This window comes from Cupressus sempervirens, chromosome 10 (assembly GCF_028749045.1).
Source record: "Cupressus sempervirens isolate cs-2001-9-10 chromosome 10, ASM2874904v1, whole genome shotgun sequence".
In the NCBI taxonomy this organism is placed as follows: Eukaryota; Viridiplantae; Streptophyta; class Pinopsida; order Cupressales; family Cupressaceae; genus Cupressus; species Cupressus sempervirens.
In genome coordinates, this window is record NC_143127.1 from 829570131 (window position 1) to 829591554 (window position 21424).

The following is a 21424-nucleotide window of genomic DNA, read 5'->3' on the forward strand; positions in this document are numbered from 1 at the left end:
TATTTTCCTTTTGGTGAAGTGTGTATTCAATTGTTATATGCATATTATTTGGTATTACAAGTAAGAGATCCAAAGGATTACTGGAGGCAAACTTGGTGATCAAGTATTGATATCAAAAGAGGAAGTCCAGTTGACAGGATAGAGGAATTATATGTACACTTTATTTCTATTATTATGCAAGGAAAAATGATTTGAGATTAGTGATCTGATCACCATACTAGTTATACAACCTAGATTGGTTCCTCTCTGAGAATTTTGCCTCATTTTGCAAGAAACTTACAAGTTGTGCATCAAACTCAAACACTTGCTAATTGGTGTGGTTTTTAGGAACTGCAGACCTAACTACCACTTTTATTTGTTGCTTCTTCACCTCCTCAAGATTACTTGGCACATCATAAGATGCATTTACTAATACAAGCCTATCAACATGTCTATTCTCTTTTCTAGGGATGCTATGAATATTAAATGCATTGAAACTTTCAAGAAAATCCCATATTCTATGTTTGTAAGACTTGAGAAAGCCATTCTTAATGATATTTTAATTTCTCACTTGTTTAACCACCAACTCACTATCTCCATATACACTCAAATGTTGAATTCCTCTTTTTTGAGCCAGTAGAAGACCTGAAATCAAGGACTCATACTCAGCCACATTATTGGTACAATTAAACTGGATCCTAAAGGAGAAGTAGTACCTTACTTGTGCAAGAGAAATCAGCATCACACCCACCCTAATCCATTCTTATTGCTTGATCCCTCAAAATAAATACTCCATATTCCACTCACATATTTTTTGGTATTCATAAGGTTAGGGACAAGAGCGTCCATTTCTGACACACAGTATGTACCAAGACCTATCTTAAGGGTTTCTGATATGGAATCAAATTGATATGCATTGAACCATTCATCTAAGAGATAATTAGGTATCTCTGCTAGAGAAGTGGTAGACTCATTCAGTATGTCATTCTCATCCATTTCTAGGATAGTACAATTCATATTGATGAGATTAGGGGTGTAGGGTTCAATATGGTGGAGGGATAGACACTCTACTTTTATTGAAGCCTTCATCCCATAGATTATTCTAAAAAAAATGTATGACTAAAAAAAAGTGTGGCTTGACTTCAGCAATTGATATATATTGAGCTATAATACAACTAGGGCATGCATGTAGCACCATTTCTACATTCCTAAGGATCCCTATAGTCTTGAAAGTACTACCATCCAACTATAATACATCCCTAACAATGGGTTCATATTTCATTTCTAAAGTGTCAGCAACACACCTAGGAATCACTGAACTGCTAGCCTTTGAATCAATCCTGCAATTTTGGACTAGCTTATCCCCTATAATTAGAGAAACATAAAATCAAGGAGGTCTAATATTTTTATTTTTTTTGACCTCCCTTGATGATTGTACTAGACTTGTGGCACTCTTCGTGCTAGGTGGTTGATCCTTTGGTTCAATACTTTCCAATTCTTGTTGTAGCAACCTCTTTTGCATGGGTATAGTAGCAACAACATCCCACATGGAAATATTCACATTTTTCTTCTTCATATAATATACCACACTAAATGAGACATTAGGTACTATGGTAGAAGCATTGAGAACTGCATATGTAGGAGTTTGAGAAGGAACAACTTGGGGATGCTTCATATCTCCTCTAGAATTAATCTATTTTTGTAGTAGAGGAACATTGGATTAGTCAATTTTTTGCCTCTACATGAGGCACTGCATTTTATGTTGAAGCTTGATTAGGAGGAGGAGGGGTAGCATCTTTAATAGCTCTTCTTGCTCTCCTAGTGTTGTGAGAAATGGAATCCTAGTTTACATTGCAATGTTGCTCCAACTGATGATTCATAAAGGAGAAATCACCTTGTCTTTTCATATATGAGGCATCTTTGGATTGGTTCTCCTTGTATGATTTTCCTATTGCAAGCTCTTGAATGGTCAAATCTAAATAAGATTCAACCTTCTCACACATGCAATAGGCATAGGAGTAGTTGCGGGAATGACAAAAATCTTGATCTTGAGCTATATTGTTTTGAGGGAATATTGCCCTACTTTAATTTGCATTTGAAGTAGAGGCATGACTATTTGGCCTACTTTGATCAAAATAATTGTTCTCATAATTATAATTTGGAGGCATACCATTATTTAAAGTTTGATATTGCAATTAATTAGACTTACTAGCTTGAGTTTTCTACCTTTCCAAAGTCACCATCTTGTTGCCCACTCTTGCATCATAGAGAAGTTATCTTCCAATTTCTTTTATTGGAATTGCAATCTTTTATCTATGTTCAACATCATAGACTACATCATCTCCTTCATTTCATCTATTCCATTTGAATATGTGGAAGCTTGAGGGACTAGAGAAAGGGATTATGATGTGGAAGTTGTGGGAATAGGCGCAATTACTAGTTGGTGATCTAGGACATCAAGGAAGACGGGCATAAGAGGCCTTGGATTTAACTTCCCTCCTTGTATCAATATATTTTCTACCCTTATTGCTATTTCATAAGCATAAAGTAAAGTGTCTCCTCCCATAGTTTGGATTGTGGTGGCAATGTCACTATTAAAAGCTCTGAGGTAATGTAAGAAGGCATTACCAAGGGTAGATTTTACTAAAATAGGTATTTTATCCCATGTTTTTTGAAATCTATGATTGAAATCAATCATACATTCATGGGGGCTCTTTTATGGTAGTTACCTATTCCAAGAGTGATAAGTAGTCACTTTTTTCCTCAAAGTGTTTTACATAGTCTTGCACCTAATCCATCCTAATTTGTTAAAAACCCATGTGATAGACCCCTATACCATTGTAGGGCTTTCCCTTTAAAGATGAAGCTAGGAGTCTAATAGCCACATCATCTTCTATAATACCATGGATATTACAAACATTTACAACTTCTTGAATATGTTCTAAGGGAGAGTTTCACTAGTAAATTTAGGAATACTTTTAAGTGAAACTATTGGTATGTCATGTCCTTGAGCCAATAAAAGATGACTTCCATAATTAAAGGTGGCAAAAGAATGAGCTCTAGCCATATAAGAAAGTAGTCTATTAATATGTGTTGATGGCTTTCTGGGTTGAGACCCAACAATAGCAATGGAAATTGATCTTAAAGGGGTGTGTATTACCTCTACACTCCTAACTGGTGATAGAGACAATCTAGTCTTTCTTCCTCTAGGATTTGAAAATGAGAGATCTTGATACTAAAAATTACCTCTAGAAGATGCTCTTGTTTCAGCTTTGGGCATGAATCACAATAACTTCAGCCTATAACCAAATATGGAGGGTGTAGAGTTGCCAAGTATTTTGTGGAAATGAGCCTCTTGAAGGCCTAGAATACTCAAAGCAACACTATTTCCTCAACATCAACTTGAAATTCTTCTCTTTTGACATCAGTAGACTTAAAATCTTTTTGAACCTTGTCCCACTAGGTGTGCCAAAAACTATTGTCACAAAAGTTTGCATCTTGTTAGTGAAAAAATTGTTTACTCTATGCCCAAGGTGTGAAAAACACAAAATGCTCACAACAGTTGAGAAAATCTCATGTTATTTGACTTTCTCTCTATATTTTTAAAGGTACAACTTCCTTACTAGATTTGCAATAAATTCAAAACTATCTTTATACTTTTACCTAAAAGTGCGTAAGGATCTCTCAACTACTCCTAGGTAGTGAGGTAAGAATCAATTCAAAAATCCTAGAGAAACATCCATTTGAAAATACTTGTATAGAAAATCTATTTAAAAGAATGAATATAATCATAAATTGATATCAATCATTTGAGTACCATAACTAAAATGAACTTACAGAAAGGAAAACAACCAATATTTTGAATCATTCAACCAAAGTTCACAAAGTAACAAAGATTTGAACACTTTGAACACCAAGATTCAAAGCAGAATCCAAGATGATATATATATATATATATATATATATATATGTATATGTATATGTATATGTATGTATGTATGTATGTATGTATGTATGTATGTATGTATTTTAAACTTTTTCAATGCACATAGTCATCTAAAAGAAAACATCCATATACTGTCTTTTTGATTACTATCTAAATGCACCTACTTATCAGAGTTTTTTCACTATCTATATTCTAACCATCTATTTCTAACCTTCAACTAGTTCAATGCCCTTGAATTTATAGTTTTTCCATACAAATCTGAAAGGCCACCATCAAAACCCAACCATTTTAGTTAAAACAAGAAATAGGTACAAAATAAGAAAATAGTTAAAATGTGTGTCAAAAAGTAATTGAAAGTAACTATTTAGTTCAAGCATCATTGTCAGTCCTCTCTTCCTTGCCCATGGTCTGATGTACCAACTTCTAGCTTCTAAAAGTATTCATAAACTCCTGCATTGCATGGGAGTGTGGACTCTTCAGACTTAGCAAATAGGCCCTACATGCATCCTTATGCCATTTGAATTCCTTTATCTTAAAAATCTGACATGGCATGAGGTTCTAGTCGAGGCACAACATCGATTCAATACTTGCTAATGTAGAGAAATCATTGGCACTTGGCAATTCACTATCCCTAATTTGCTCCATAGCTTCATTGAAGCTCTTAGTCAGTGTCTCAACATCCATATTTCCATCATCAAATTGTAGGATCCCTATAGGGTTCACTATCTTCATGGCCTTGAGGAGTTATTTGTGCATTTTGGTAACTTTTCTCTCGATGCCCTACACTTGTTTAGTTTCCTCCTTGTAAACCAACTCCTTCTAGCCCATGTTGTTCTTCATGATGAACAACATGTAGGGATCTACATTCTTCATTGGGTTATCATTTAGAAACTTAATTTAAGGCCCAAACTCATATCCTATTATAGATCTTAAGGAATGAATGTGATTAGGAGATAAATTAAGTCATGATTGAGATTTTTGCTATTAATAATGATTTATGAGATTCAAAATGTTCAAGCTAAGAACCTAGCCACAAGATACTAGGGATGATCTACCAGGCAATTAGGAAAGATAAAATAACATTCATTCTACTAAGAACAACTATGAGCATAGGTTATGATGACAATAAGACATATGGATATGTTTCGAAATTGGTTCTAACTTATTATGAAATTATTATTGAAACATTCAATCTGAGGAGTTAACCCTAGAAAATCACGCAAACCCTTCATAAGGTGATAAAGGGATATTGCTAGGAATGTCACTATACCTAACTTGATTGAAAGGTACTAGTTAACTAGTTTGCACATTAGCAAATTTCACTCAGGACATGTATGTTAAGATTCATTTTATATGTTTTCATGATTTACTAAAGAGGACTTAGAGTTTCATTGTTATGTTAGAAAGAGTTGTGATAATATTTAGAATGATAATGAGTTATATTAAGAAAGATTATTGTTGATACACATATTTGATATTTCAATGTTTTGAATATTTTATGAGGACTATTAGATGGAAGTTAATTGTATATGTTATGCAAATTATGTGATATTAGATTATTTTGCATTTATCTGTATTTGTTTTTATATTATTATATTGAGCTACTGATGTTTAAGTTGAGTGTACAAGAAGAGGAACCATGGAAATTTAATGGGGAAACAAGGTATAGGCACATGTTTAAATGACTCTACCAAGGTGAATCTTTGTAAGAGTGGTATGTTTTTCATGTGTAGATTTTCATGTGTGAAATTTTAGTGCATTTTGTGTGTGTCACTTGAAACTTGTGCTTGCTATGTGAAATGACATGTTATTCATCAATGGATCATGTGGCCACCTTATTCCATGTTAAATGCCTCAATTGAGGAATTTGATTATTGCCTTACTTAGTAAAAGGACAAGGTTATCAACTTGGGGAATTTGAAATTTGAATTACCTAGCTTTGGGAGGGTCATAAAGTAACTTTAAGGTAAGTTGTGATTAAAATTAACCCTACCCATGTTAGTACTATAGGTTAGGGAGCTATTAATGACCTCTATGTTGTCTAGTGGACCTAGGAGACCCCATGAAAATGACATTCTTCATTGAATTCGAAAATGAGAAGGATATATATATATATATATATATATATATATATATATATATATATATATATATATATATATATATATATAGAGAGAGAGAGAGAGAGGCATGGCTAAAGGGGAAATTCACTTGGAAACTCTCTACCTTTAGAGAGTAAAAGGGTTTGAAGAAGGAGGAGGGAGCTCTACTACAATTATTCATGGCCTTGCTTGGGGGAAGGTTGGTAACATGATCCATGAAGTTTTTTCATTCTGTATGTAGATTAGAAATGGTGTTCTTCATTTCATGATGAGATTGTGGTGTATTTTGGTGTGTTTGTGAATAAATCTTTGTTGTGTGTTGCATGTGGGTAGTGTTGTGTGAGTCTTTCTTTGATTTTGTTTGTTTCATGTTATATGTCTTGTGAATTGGGTGTGAGGCATCCCTCACCCTTGGGAGGGAAGAGATGCTTGGGTGAAGGGGTTAGTTGGGCTCACACATGTAGTTGAGGAATCCTCCCTTGTGTGGAGATGGTTGTATATGTTCTATGTAATGTGAATTTTCTTTCTCACTTGCATCTTGGGAGGTATAAGGAGGTATGAAGAAGGGAAGATGTTGGTTGGCCCGAAAGGGCATTTTGAAATAGAAAAGATGTGTAATTTGTGAATGAAAGCTATGTAAATCCTCCTCATGGTGAGAGCGCACCTTCACCCTATTCTAGATTCATTTTTTGAATCTTGTGCATAACCTTAAATGGGATGTGTTGTGGTGTCTTGTGCCAAATCTTTTCTTATTTTTGTGTCTATGCATGGCATGGGAATGTGAAGATTGCAACTATTTATGCCTTGTTTCTCCAAGCTCGGTGGGTGGCCTCCTTGAGGCCTAGGTTGGGAGGTGAGCTTCCATGGTTTCCAATTTTTCTTTCTTTTGTAGTTCTTCACTTGAAGAGTTTGGAAATTTGATGGTCAAGAAGTTCATTATTTGCATGGAGAAAGACACCTTTATGGTTGGGGTTAAAATGGAGAAGTGAGCTCCATCTTATGATGAGCATTCATTGTGTAGAAATGTGTTGTCAGTGGCTTCATGTAGAGAGGTTTTGAGATATCTTGTTGTGTGATTATTTATTGTGTATTTTGAGTAATGTTTCCACCACCTTGTCATTGTTGATATTGTGTTGATTTTGGTTGTCTATTTATCATTGCTTAAATTTAGTATGTTTTGAAGAAATGAATTTGTATTATAGTATATCTTTAAGAATGAATAGTTCATTATCACCTTGATATTCTTATTTGCTCTATTGTTATAAGACTAGTATGATCACATTAATGTTCAATTTTGTGTTCATTTAGTTGTAATAGTTAATTGACAAACATGTAAACGGATTAAACTATATAATATAGATGTTATTGAGGTTCATGGGAAAAGTTAACTTGAAATCCATATAAGATCCATATGAATTTTTGTTGAATTGCAAAAAAAATAGTTATGGTGAGCTTGCTTGATTAGAATAGAGAGCCTAATGAATAATAAAATGTTATACTATTTTCAATTTGAATCTAAACAATCCTAAGGTTGCATAAAAAAGACTTAAACAATAAGATAACACAATAGGCCTATAGATACAATTCTACTCTCTAGAAAAAAGTATGAGAAACTAATAAAAACTATCCTCTCACAGAGTAGACAATTAAATATTAATTATAGAATAGCATAATATCTTATTTATATTAAAATAAACACACATCCACTCATAAAACTGAAAGGAGCTCAAGTTTCATATAAATAAATCTAAAATGATTAACACCTTCCTTAGAAACCAACTAGAAGCATTTATGTAGTGTCAGGTTCAAAGAAAACAAGATTATTTTTTACAAAAACATTAAAAGTTTAGATGGGGAGGAGTCACATCCTCACCCACCCCAATTCTATCAAATTGGCTCATGGCTAAATAGCCAAAGGAATGCACCTAACGTGACTATTTCTTTGATTTATTAATTAATTAAAAATTCCTAGAACCGTGCTTCTGTGCTTTTTAAATTAATTAACAAATCAACAAAAATGTCAAATCAAGTGCAAAAATTTTGCTAGATAGACATCTCCATCGAATCGCAAGGAAAAGCATGACTTGCTAGAAAGTCAAATTAAATTCATTATTCCTTTATGTTAAATAAAAGGGCTCCTTCCCCTAGTCACCTCAATTTGGAAGCATAAGCCATTATGATGTTGATAGCATATCAAATCACCCTCCCATCAGTCCATTCTATGTTGTGATAGCAGAAAATGTGGGAAGAAGAATAGGGGTAGGTGACAGATGGGATCAAGTGGGAAGACCTTCTTGTTGAAAGGAAATATAAATGTTTGAGTTGACACTTTATCCCTCAAGAAAATATCCTTACACATAGGGAAAATTTTAATATTGACATTCCTTGCACGTGCAGCAAGAAGTCAACAAAAATTGAAATGTTTGAAAGTGCAGATTTGAACTATAGTTATAGAGGGAAAAGGGTAGAAAGATATAGGTTTGTTTAGGTCTAAATTAATTAGGAGTATGTCTATTGGGTATATGTCCAAATGATCTAGGAATAAAGAATTTTTCTTTTAGGAAATAAATATTCTTGTTTATTTAGATGATCATATGTAGATGATATCTTTATATTACAAGGAGGAAGTATAGCGTTTATATGGCTACCTAGAAGTTGTTTGGGTAACATAGATTCGATGTTGTTATATGCCTTACACTTTGTTATTTTTTTAAATATTGAGACGATAATATGTATACATTTATACATATTAACATAATTCCCTTTGATTATAGATGCCCAAAAAATATTAAATTTAAATGCATATTTACCTTTTGATTGTAAAAATAATAATTATTAACTTGTTCTTGCATCGAATCACGAGGTAGTAAATTCAATCTTATGAATGACATTGTCAGCAATAAAAATAAGTATATATTTATATATACAGGTGCTTGAATATAATAATAAGAATAATAAATAACAAAAAGTAAAAAAAAAAAAATTAAATTACACAATACATACATGCTCCGTAGAGAGCATCTAACTAGGTGATTGATCCTCCCCTATAGAATATTGTTTGAAAAGAATCTACCAGTTTCCTTCTCTACAATTTGGATATAGTGGATGTTGAGGGAATTTTTAATATGGTGGTGAATCTTAAGTAATAATAACTCACAACTCTAGAGTAATACTCATGCACACTAAGATACAATTGTTAATCAATATGGATGATTCCAACATAATTCTAGTATGAACCATAGTGTATCAAACTCTAGGACAACTAAAACCTGATGTAAGAGCATAAATATATACAAAATGGAAAAATAAAAAATAAAAAATTAGTTGTGTTTTTGCCTCATAGAATTGTGGCATGACACTTAAGGATCCCAAACTTCTCGACTCCAGTAACTTGAAAAATGACTGCTTGACATCGGCTTAGCTCTGCTTCCCATCTTGCAACTAAAGTTTGGATCTCTCCCAGCAATGATTCTCCCTTAGCATAAAAATTAGTGAATTCCAAAATAAATTTATTACCTTCTTTTATGATGGTATCCACCCAGTCCTTCATAGCATCTGCTAGCAACTTCCCTTTTTGCATTTGCTTTACTAACTATTAGCTTTGTACAAAATTTGGATCAAAGGGTTGTGGGTCTTAAACAACTGACAATGCACCAAGGTTCATTAAAGTATCGATATATGCAGCCATAGTCATTACCATGCCTTTAAGATCCTTTTTCTCTCTTCTTTTCTTCTTAGATTGTTTCAACATATGATCGGCAGAGAATTTGAAGAAGTGATTACTAGTGCTTCTATTAATGGTCCCCAATTCAACCGAGGTAACTTTAAAACCTTCATCATCAATATCCCCATGATGAGCCTATAAAATGTCATATCTATATACATTTTTTATAACACTTTAACCCATGGTTTTAATATATTACCAAGCCATTTCCATACATTAACTTGGTTTATGAAGAATTAACTATGATAAATGATTTATTGATTAACAATTGCATGTGTAGCTAGTTGATGCTAGATTATGATGATTTATTGTGATAAATGGTTAAAATTGAATAATAATCTTAAGGTGATTAACATATTGTTTGTGAGTTATTTGAGTCATTCATGTAGCTAGAAAGAAGGAGAAGCAAGTTGACACTTGTCAATATTTAGCAAGTGCAGGAAATGAAAAAAAAAGTTAAAAGTCAATTTCAAAAAAATAGGCACATCTTATTCAATTCTCAATAAAATTAAGAATGTCTTATGGTTTTGGAAAGATAAAAAAAAGGATCATACACCCTTTTGAGATTTGAGTTGGTTCAAAATAGTTAATGAGCACCACAGATCAAAAGTTGGCTGAGGAAAAAGTAAAATATTTTTAGGCAACATAAAACCACTTTCAGTAAAATGGCCATAACTTCCACATTTCTTAATGAAATTTAGATTTTCAAAATGATATAGAAAGTTGAAAAGGAGAATAACATGGTAAATTGGTTTAATCTAATTCATAATAATGAAGGAGAACCATGCACTTGAGTGGACTGCTGAAAAAACTGCTGAAAATGTGGAACTGAAAATCAGCACACTTGGTTATTAATTTTGTAATAAGTCTCTTCCTTGTTTAAAGGAATGAGGAGACACTTGTTAGATAGTTGTTAGAGATTCAATATCTTATATATTCAAAATTGTAATCAAGCATTTGAGATGTAGACATACATAGAGATATAGATAGAGTAGATAATATACAGTTCTTGCAACAACTACTGTGCAATTTCTTGTAGCCATTGCTATGTATTTAGATTTATTTTTAGCATTGTTATAATTTATATTTTGCAATGATAGAATAGCTCAGAGAGTTTCCTAGTGCATATACCTTGCAGACTTGTTTCAAATATATGTCATTAGTTTGACAATTTTAAATGAACCTTCTCTATTAGAAAGATAACTGCTCATTTTGGATGTCTAATCCATGAGTTGAATTCTTAGAACCAAGTTATTGATCTAATTGGGAGGCCAACATTTTTGGCACTATTGCTAAGGACAAGTCAAGGTATGAGAGTCTCTAAGCTTTTAGCTTCTGATTGTAATTTTTCTAGAATCTTAGTTTCTTTCCAAAGCACTTAGGATCATAGAAGTTTGCATGTAACACAATATAGATTTTAGATCCATGGAGAATTAGAATGAAGAGCTAATATCATTTTCAGCAAGTTTGGAAATCAATGAAGACACGTTCTCTAGCATAGTAGACAAATTTTGTTCACATATTGATGAAAAATTGCTGATTTTTGTGGAGAAAAAGGAACACAACCTTATTTTGCAAAATGAAGAAATCACCATGCACAAGGTTGTTGTACAAGATGAAGGTGATGTCCAATTAGAACTCCTACTTCAAGAAGAGAGTTGCAATAAAGTGAAAATCAGTCCTTTCATGGATAAAAGTAAAGAAGATATTGAAGAAGATTAGTTTTGGAATGATTTAGAGAATTTTGTGTTGGAATATTCAAATGGGAAGAATGCTTTTGAGAGCGGGGGGGGGGTGGGTGGTTGTGAATCAGAAGTATTACACTTTATCCATTAAAACTTTTAACTAAAAGTAAATTGCATGCATGTAAACATATAAAATAAACACATGCATCAACAACACATAACACTAGATTTTGGTAACCCAGAAACCCTCTAGGAATAAGAAGGTAAAACTGGGGTGGGGATGATACCGACAAAATCACTGTAGAAATAATTGTTTTGACCACTTCTGATGGTCTGCCCTATGAAAGGCCTACCCTGTTAAAGGCTTTACACTATATCAATAGTGACCTAGTTAAAGGATTTACAAACACTTTTCATTAAGTGTCACCCTATTAAAGGATTTAATCACCTCTTCAAAGGATCAACAACCCAGCTATTAAGCTAACCTATCAACATAGGATTTCCTTTCTAATACAATTGCTAGAGAGTATTAGGTATAATAAACGTGATAGCTTAAATCCTTGATTTTTGAATTTACGCACTTGATCTGCTCTCTCTAATCTTGATTCTCTAAAATCTGATATCTGTTTGTATCCTTTTCTTTGTTCTGATCAACTGAATATCTAATTGCTGCTCTCTTCCTCTAAGTCCTTTCACTTTTCACTCTGAATTTTACTATATTTTGCATATACTTTATTTTCATCATGTTGAAAATGAGATTTCATCTTCCATATAAATTTTTTTGAAGACTTAAGGTTAGGTATGGATCTATGATCCATATTGAATCTTTATTTTCCACTCATTCCTTGCACTTTTATTATTGGTTGCATGCCTTCTCCATTTTTCTTATTGGCTGCATGTAGATTGCATAGGAAATACAAAAGATTTGATCTTATCACTTAGATCCTTTGAGATTCATCATATGTCGGCCATAAAAATGGTTTACATCTGAGTTTGTGCCTTTTCAAACTCATATGCACTCTTTGTGTTACTTGGCACTTTGTAATTCCTGATGCTTGACATATCTAAGAAAACTAGCTCACTCGGCTCCTATAGTGATTCTATCCTACTTGGAATCATCTATGACTCGGCACCTATATATTACTCGACACTTGTATCATGCTCAACACCTGAAGTCACTCAGCACTTGATCTTCACTCAGCACCTAAAGATTGCTTGGCCCCTGAAGATCACTTGACACCTATTGGAATTCTGACTCAACATACATAGTGTACTCGGCTTTAATGTAGAAAATGGTTAAGTGTGTTGACACTAAAATGTCAAAACCATTTTGAGACTAACAATCTCCCCCTTTGACATGAGTGTCAAAAACACTTAACTAAGCATTATTTATCTAACCTTATGAGTATATCATTCATTCTGTTCAGCGCATGCACAAAATCTCAAAAACTTGTTCAAAAGTTTTGCAAGGAATAGTATACCTTAAAATTCTTATAACTCCCCCTAAGCTGATTGTGCCAAAATTCTTGTAGCCAAAATTCTGATAAATCTGATACTCTTTAGCTTTTTTTGTACTCTATACATGTGTTATACAATGTATCTCCCCCTTTGTTATATCTCCCTTATTATATCTCCCCCTTTTTGTTTATCTCCCCCTTTTTGACATGAATGTCAAAGGGTACTAAGGGTTAGGACCATATTTTGCCAAAAATGCACTATTAACCTCCATAATCATCTTGAGTGATGCATCCCAATTATGCAAAGCAATTTCCAATTACTTGTGTTGGATAGCAGTCTCTGCAGAAAGATGAACAACTCCACCTAAAGTAGGAAGATTAGGATCTTTCTTGAGAATAGTTTTAGCATAGGCTTGATCTTAATGCAATACTTCCAAATGTGGGGTAATGGAAGATTGGAGCTGTATCAATTTGGCCTTGATGGTGGCCTCTTCTGCTATCAACACAGCTACTTCTTTCTGGGTGTGAAGCATTTGATTAAAGTGCTTCTCACTTTGAGCTGGATCTTATGGTAGCTACATGCTTGAAATCTTCAGATTCCTCTCCAAGCTCATTATTCTTTGGCTTGTCTCTTGTGTGTAGTATGAAAATTCACACAACTTTTTGTACAATGAGAATATATTCTCAAGTACCTTTTTCACTTTGTCATTCATCTTTGCCAATTCAACTTGGGAAAGTGCAATTTCACTCGATATTTTCTCATTTACTTTCCCTTGGAATTTCCTTTCAGAACATTCCATAAGTTTTACATTAGTTTCTTGGTCTTCATTTGTTACCTGGTCAACAATATCTGACAATTGTTCCATTGTATGCTTTGTCTCATCTGGTGATTGCAAACTGAAGGCATCCATAAAGATGTCCTTAATCTCATGTAATGTTTACTTTTGTTTATGCTCCTTCCTAAGTATCTCTTGCCTCTTTCTTCTATTCAATGCTTCCTACACCTTAGTGATTTGATCAATGCTTATTGTTTTTACATCATAACTAGGTATGACTATCTCCTCATCTAATTCACGGTCTCCATAGTGAAGCACCCTTGCAACTTTTGTTGTACTTGATCTTGGTGCTGACATTTGCAGTGCCATTGCATCATTGCTTGGTTGTTTCAAAGGAGTTCCTGAGGTAGGAAAATTTATTAATGTTTGTATTTCCTTCTACTCTTTAGGGGTTTTTTCTACTTCTTTCTCCTTCTGTCTACTACTTTGATCAATTATAGAAATGTGAGGAGGTGCACCTAGTGTTTGTGTTGTAAGATTAGATGTAACAGTCTATCTTCTTTGTTCTATTTCTTTATCTCCTACTGCACTCAGCTTCTACACTATGGTGTCAACTCTTCTTGATGAAACAACTATTTGCATTTGAAGTTGACCAATAGTAGCTATAGAAATGATGGAAGGTGGTTCTTATGGATTCACCTTATCTCTAATTGTGTCAGCTACTATCTTTTAAATTTCATCCACACTGACCAATACTGGATCTGTACATAATTTTTCTTGTTGTGTGGATTGGTCAAGGATTATTTTGAGATCCTCTATAGTTAAAGGATTGATGTTCTGAGAAAAAGTGTCAAGAACATCCTTTACAATTATAGTGTTTGCAGGTGTGATGGTTACATGAGGAGGGCTAGAAGTTGGCAATTGTGTGTCTTGCACACTCTGATCTTGTTGTTGCTCCTTTTCAGCTGTTGTCATTTCATATTGTTTTTGTGTCTCCTCCTCCTCACCTTTTTCTTTCTCCTTTCCATCTTTTTTCTTCTTCTCATTTCTTCTCTTCTTCTCCTTTTTTTGTATTCTTTTCTTCTTCCTCCTCTTTCTCACTAGGCTCTGCCTTATCTTTATGTTCAATGTTTTGTCCCTCAAGGGGATCTTCTTCTCCATCCTTGACAGTAGTCAAACCATATATCAACTTTCATTTTTTTTTTGACTTACTGACAACATCTTCAATCTTGTTTTGTAGGATACTAAAGGCTATATACTTTGGTGTGGAATTTCCACTATATTTCTTATTACCCTTTGTTATTTGACCTCTTGTTAGGTTAGGAATCACCTGTGCTAAGGTAGATTCCTTTATCTCCTTTTCAAATTTTATACAATAATGCCATTTGTTCTTAATTATCTCATATAATTCTCTAGGCATGGTATTGTCTAGTTCTAGAGGTGTATACTTGAATTCAGCCATCATAGCATATACTGATTCCTCTATTTTGTCTTGCTCTTCTCTACTTAGCTTGTTGAAATCAATACTTTTCAAATAAATAAAATTTGCATTCTTAATATTTTCACAGATTTTATCTATGTCTGATTTGGGATGATGACTTACGACTCTGAATTGGCTGATATCTTTTGACTCTATTCTCTCCTCCTCATCAGAATTTGGTTGTGCTACATATTTTCTTCTTTTTCTCAGCACTTCACCAGTCTATTCAATGGCCTTCTTCTTCTCTTTGATTTTTTCATTGGCCTTTTGTGAAGATGGCCTTGTGGTAGCCCTTGTGACTAGTATCTGTGGCTTGGCTTTAGTTGGCTTAGCACCTTTCTTTGCTTTGGGTTGGGCTGGAGGCTATACTATTGCCTTTCTTTTCTTTGGCTTGGGTTGGGTTGGTGCTTCCTCGACTTCTTCTTCCTTAGCACATTCCTTCTTATCTTCACCTAGGCCTTGAGTCAATTCTATTGGGCCTTGCCATTGTTCATCCTCATCATCATTATCAATATCATCATCTTCTTCTTCTGTTGCCACCTCAATTCCTTCACCAAATTTCTTGTTTATTTTCTTCACCAATTTATCTTTCTTCTTCATTATGGAGGTAGTCTTTAACTCTGTTTTGATTTTGGATTTAATAGCATCATATGTGCCAAAAGGCTTGGTAGACTTCTCTATTTCTTCTGCAAGCAATGCAGTGATTACTACTGATGCTTCATCCACATCTAGTTCATAACCAAATGGCCTTAGCCATCTCACCCTTGGAACTACTGCTTGGATATAGGTGAAATCAATATCAACTAAGAAGCATATGTCATTGATATGTTTTCCACTAAGGAAACTGGTATTTTTACCCTTTCCTTCATGAATTTCTTGAAATCCTAAAAATAGCTTGTCATATGGGCTTCAAAGTTGTCACCCATCTGATCAATATACTCATTGATTTGTGTAATTATAGTTTTTTTAAGATTCCAATTTACCTTTCCTATAGAATGAAACTCTTCCATAATATAAAAGAATATACACATAAGAATTGAACCAAATTTGCATTAAGCACCTTTTGTTCTCCTTATTGCTCCTAGGTTTTCATTTATCTATTGCAACAAAAGTTTTGACAGATCATATGTGTGATCTCTCTTTACCAGTTTGTAGGCCACATCAACAGATATGCATGGCATGTTGTTCAATCTACTAGATTGATAGAATTTGTGGGATAGTATTCTCATAGAAAATCTAGAAGAAGATCAATGATAGTATCAATAGTCATACCCCTCTTATTCTATTTTTTACCTGTATTCTTTTCAATGATCTCCTTGGAATCACTACACAAGGTCTTAGTCTGATCTAGGGTTGGGAAACCTGTAACCCTATTCATTATCCTTTTTGTAATCTTTACTAGACCTTTCTCTAGCCAAAAACATCCATCATGAATTCTGCTTAAAACAATCCGTATCCATTCAGTTTTGAGTCCTATAGGGTAAACTAGGGCATTGGTCAAACCCTTTCTCTCAACTATCTGGAATTCATCCTTCACAATCTTGTTCTCGCATAGTTTATCATATGCTTGAAATATTTCAATATCACCTATGGTGCCAATTTTGAATTTATACCACTTCCATACATCCTGCACCATGACTACTTTGGATCGAATAATGGATAATGTGCCAGCAGGGTCATTTTTGTAGGCAACTTCTAGAATTGGCCTAAATTTGGGTTGTTTAACCTGATTACTAACCAGCTGAACCTCATGACCTTCTTTTCCCTTGGGATTCTTAGAACTAGAAGCCATTATACTGATCTAGGGTTTTAAAGATTAAAAAAAAATTTAACATTGTGTAGCTTGGCACTTGATAAATACCTTTGCTTGACAAAATTTATGCTGAATGACTATTGAAATTCATGCAAATGGCTTTGATGCAGTTCTTTGATCTCTCCTGCGCTCTTCTCGTCTTTTCTCTATGTTTGAATGGCAAGAAATGATCAAAAAAATTGACCTTATACCCTTCAAAACATAGCATTAAATGCTTAGTGCCTGTACAGTTGTAAACTTAGCACTTGAAGGTTTCAACATAACTCGACTTTAATTGACATTTCTCAAGTCGGTATCAACCATCAACTCAATCACTATTAGCAACTCGGCATGCATTGGGAGTTTACTCGGCATCTGAGGATGACTCCATAGTATTTGCAAGAACTTCAAATTTTGACCTGAGATCTTTGCTTATGTTGATTTCTTCTTTGCAATACTTCTTTTTCTTGGGACTGATGTATGATATAACTTTGTATATTAGTCCCATATACCTTATTTATGCTTAGTTTGATGAAGTGTGATCACTTGACCCATTGGATGAAGTGATCCCTTCACTTGATGTGCTGCACTCATTTTTCTTCTTCCATGTCTTATTCATCTCTCCTCTGATGTGTTCAACGCCTACCTTTGCCTTCCCTTTGTTGAACTTAGAACTTGGTGCCTTGGACCTTATTGGGAAATTCCTACTAACATGACTAGTCTTCAAGCAATTGAAACATGTGGTTTTACTCAACCATCTGTTGTAGTTTCCTCTGAAATGTGTCCTTATGCAATTTTCAGGAACATGTCCATATCCCTGACAATAATGACAGCTATACCTGGTGTTGTAATCCCAACAGTAGTGATTTCCACTACCTTTTGTATTTTCTAGTTGATTTAATGTCCACATAGGCTTTGATCTACATTCAAAGGTTCTATGTCCATACTTCTTGCAATTGTAGCAGTGACCTTCAAATCTTGGTGTCTTGATAGTCCTAGTTCTACATTCATCTTGATGTCCTTGCTTCTTGCACTTATGACAATAGCTTGCACTCTTAGGCATATCATGTTGATGGGAATTATTGCTCCTACACACATTAGAAGTGTGTCCTTTCTTACCATAGAAATGACAGGTAGGTTTGGTGTTCTTACCTTTGTTGTTCCTTTCTTCTGCAGTCTTGGATGACTCTCCTTCTTCAGTGCTGATATATCCTAATACTTGAGCATTATTGTTGGACCTTGGGGATTTTAGTAACTGCTCAAAGTACTTGATGGCTTCATTAGGTTTGTTGAAGCTCTCTAAATTTTCCTTTTCCCTTCTCAAATCATTTTGCAATTGTTCATTTTGCATCTTCGATGTAGAGATCTCAATGTCCTTCATATTCAACTCATGATGTGCATTCATCATTTGGCTTAGGGTTTCTAGCTAGATGTTTGAGATTATTTCAAAACCAATTGTCTTTTCCTCCAATCTTTTTGTAAGATTTCTCTTGTCATCTTCTATCATGGATTTTTCTTCAATATCTCTTTTCTTTTGTTTAGTCACTTCATAAAGCATTATGGCTTGTGATTCTTGTTCAATCTTCAAGGTTCTAATTTCTTCTGCTTGAGATCTATTCTTTTCCATTAGTTCTGCTATTGTTGCATCAAACTCTTTAGCGTCACCATTGGAAAACACTTTTGTGGTATCAATCTCCTTGTAGTTTATATCATTTTCAGCTATGGCTATATACTTCCTTCTTTTCAAATAATTTGTGTAGAGCAAGTTGAACATCAATCACTTGATTTTCTATTATCTTCCCAAGTTTGAAGACCTCCATCTTCTAACCCTTTTCTCCAAGCTATTATGCTTCTCCTTGTGAGAACCTATGCTCTAATACCAATTTTTAGAACATTCAAATGGGAAGAATGCTTCTGAGAGGGGGGTGGAGGTGAATCAGAAGTATTAAACTTTATCCATTAAAACTTTTAACTAAAAGTAAATTGCATGCATGTAAACATATGAAATAAAAACATGCATCAACAACACATAACACTAGATTTTGGTAACCTAGAAACCCTCCAAGAACAACAAGGTAAAACTGGGGTGGGGATGATACCCACAAAATCACTGCAGCAATAACTGTTTTGACCACTTTTGATGGTCTACCTTGTCAAAAGCTTTACACTGTATCAATAGTGACCTAGTTAAAGGATTTACAAACACTTTTCATTAAGTATCACCCTGTTAAAGGATTCAATCACCTCTTCAAAGGATCAACAACCTAGCTATTAAGCTAACCTATCAACATAGGATTTCCTTTCTAATACAATTGCTAGAGAGTATTAGGTATAATAAACCTAACAGCTTACAATCCTTGATTGCTGAATTCAAGCACTTGATCTGCTCTCTCTAATCTTGATTCTCTAAAATTTGATATCTATTCGTATCCTTTTCTTTGTTCTGATCAACTAAATATCTAATTACTGCTCTCTTCCTCTAATTCCTTTCACTCTTCACTCTGAATTTTACTATATTTTCCATATACTTCTTTTTCATCATGTTCAAAATGAGATTTCATCTTCCTTATAAATACTTTTGAAGACTTAAGGTTAGGTATGGATCTATGATCCATATTGAATCTTTATTTCCCACTCATTTCTTGCACTTTTATTATTGGTTGCATGCCTTCTCCATTTTTCTTATTGGTTTCATGTAGATTGCATAGGAAATACAAAAGATTTGATCTTATCATTTAGATCCATTGGGATTCATCATATGTTAGCCATAAAAATGGTTTACATCTGAGTTTGTGCCTTTTCAAACTCATATGCGCACTCTGTGTTACTCGACACTTTCTAATTCCTAATGCTTGGCATATATAAGAAAACTAGCTCACTTGGCTCCTGTAGTGATTCTATCCTACTCAACATCATCTGTGACTCAGCACCTATATATTACTCCTCACTTGTATCATGCTCGACACCTGAAGTCACTTAGCACTTGATCTTCACTCGGCACCTAAAGATTGCTCAACACCTAAAAATCACTTTGCACCTGTTGGAATTCTGACTCAACATACATAGTGTACTTAGCTTCAATGTAGAAAGTGGTTAAGTGTGTTGGCACTCAAATTTCAAAACCATTCTGAGACTAACATTTTTCTTAACATTAGATGTTAAATCAGCATCTCTTGTAGAGAGAAACTCTAAGCCTTATGAAGATAGTGCAGAAATTCTTGCACTTTTATCAAATCAGCCACACAAATTAGTTTTTCAAAGTCAAAAAGAGGATGAAAAAACAACTCATCTACACAAATCTAGCAAGGTGAGTTCAAAATGTGTTCTTTCATGAGGATTTCCTATTAGAGACATCATTCATATAGAGGAAAAGGTGCTATCATAAGCTATTGTTGCAGCAAAGGAAGAACTTACAATTAAAGATGAAGCAACATATTCAACTACACCTAAAAGGGAAATATTTCATCTTACTTATGCACTTCAAAATGACAATATAAATTTTCAAGATGGAGTAATAAGTGATTTTTTAATGTCTTTCCAAAATTCCTATTGTTTTTTAAGTTTCTACCAATGTTACACCTATTTATCATTGTGCATAAGCATGTAAAGCATTAGAAGACTTCGAGAAGAGGAAGATACTTCAAAGAGATAGTAAATGGTTTTTTTTAGGGGGTCATGTAATTTGGTTAGTGTAGAATAGGATAGATTACGGAAGGTTTCTCATTCAATAAGTGTTATTACATAGTGTCTTAGAGTTACTAGTTGTCTAGTTTAGTTTGTTTTTGAGTTGTTATTATCTTAATGGCTATTTTGGAGGAGCTCATAGTTGGTTGGTTGCTCATATTTCAAATCATTTTTCCAAGGGTGTGAGTGAGTCAAATTTTGACTTGTGGAAGAGAGTTTTTCTATATATTTTCAAACATTCCATTGAGTAGTTGAGTCCTTATGATGTGAAGAATGTTCTATTTAATGATGGTGTCTAGTTGGTATTATCTATAGGTTTCATGTTGTAATAGTTAGTCCTATAGTGAATACTATTTTGTTTTAACAATCAATCCTATAGCCACTGCTCTTTGACTCAATAGACAATCCTACAACAACTACTATGTGATCCAAAAGAAAACTTTTAGAAAGTATGAAGACAATACTCATAAATATGCAATACTCTTGGAGGGGCCTGAATATTCAATAACAAAGGGACCTGTACTTTTAGCTATTTACAAAGTTTGAAGTTTCTCACAACAATACAAATGGTACTATGTTTGTGATTTCCATTCATTCATAATATTTATCATTTTTAGTAATTGATTATCTATGCATTGCATTTTGATTTTCAATTATCATTATTGTAATTATATGCTACATAAGCAATTTGATGTTACCCTCATCCATACATTATCATTTGAGAATAAACAACCTTTTAGCTAGGGGGAGCACATGTATACTTGGTTTTATTGTCATAGACCATAGGAGGATGACCTTT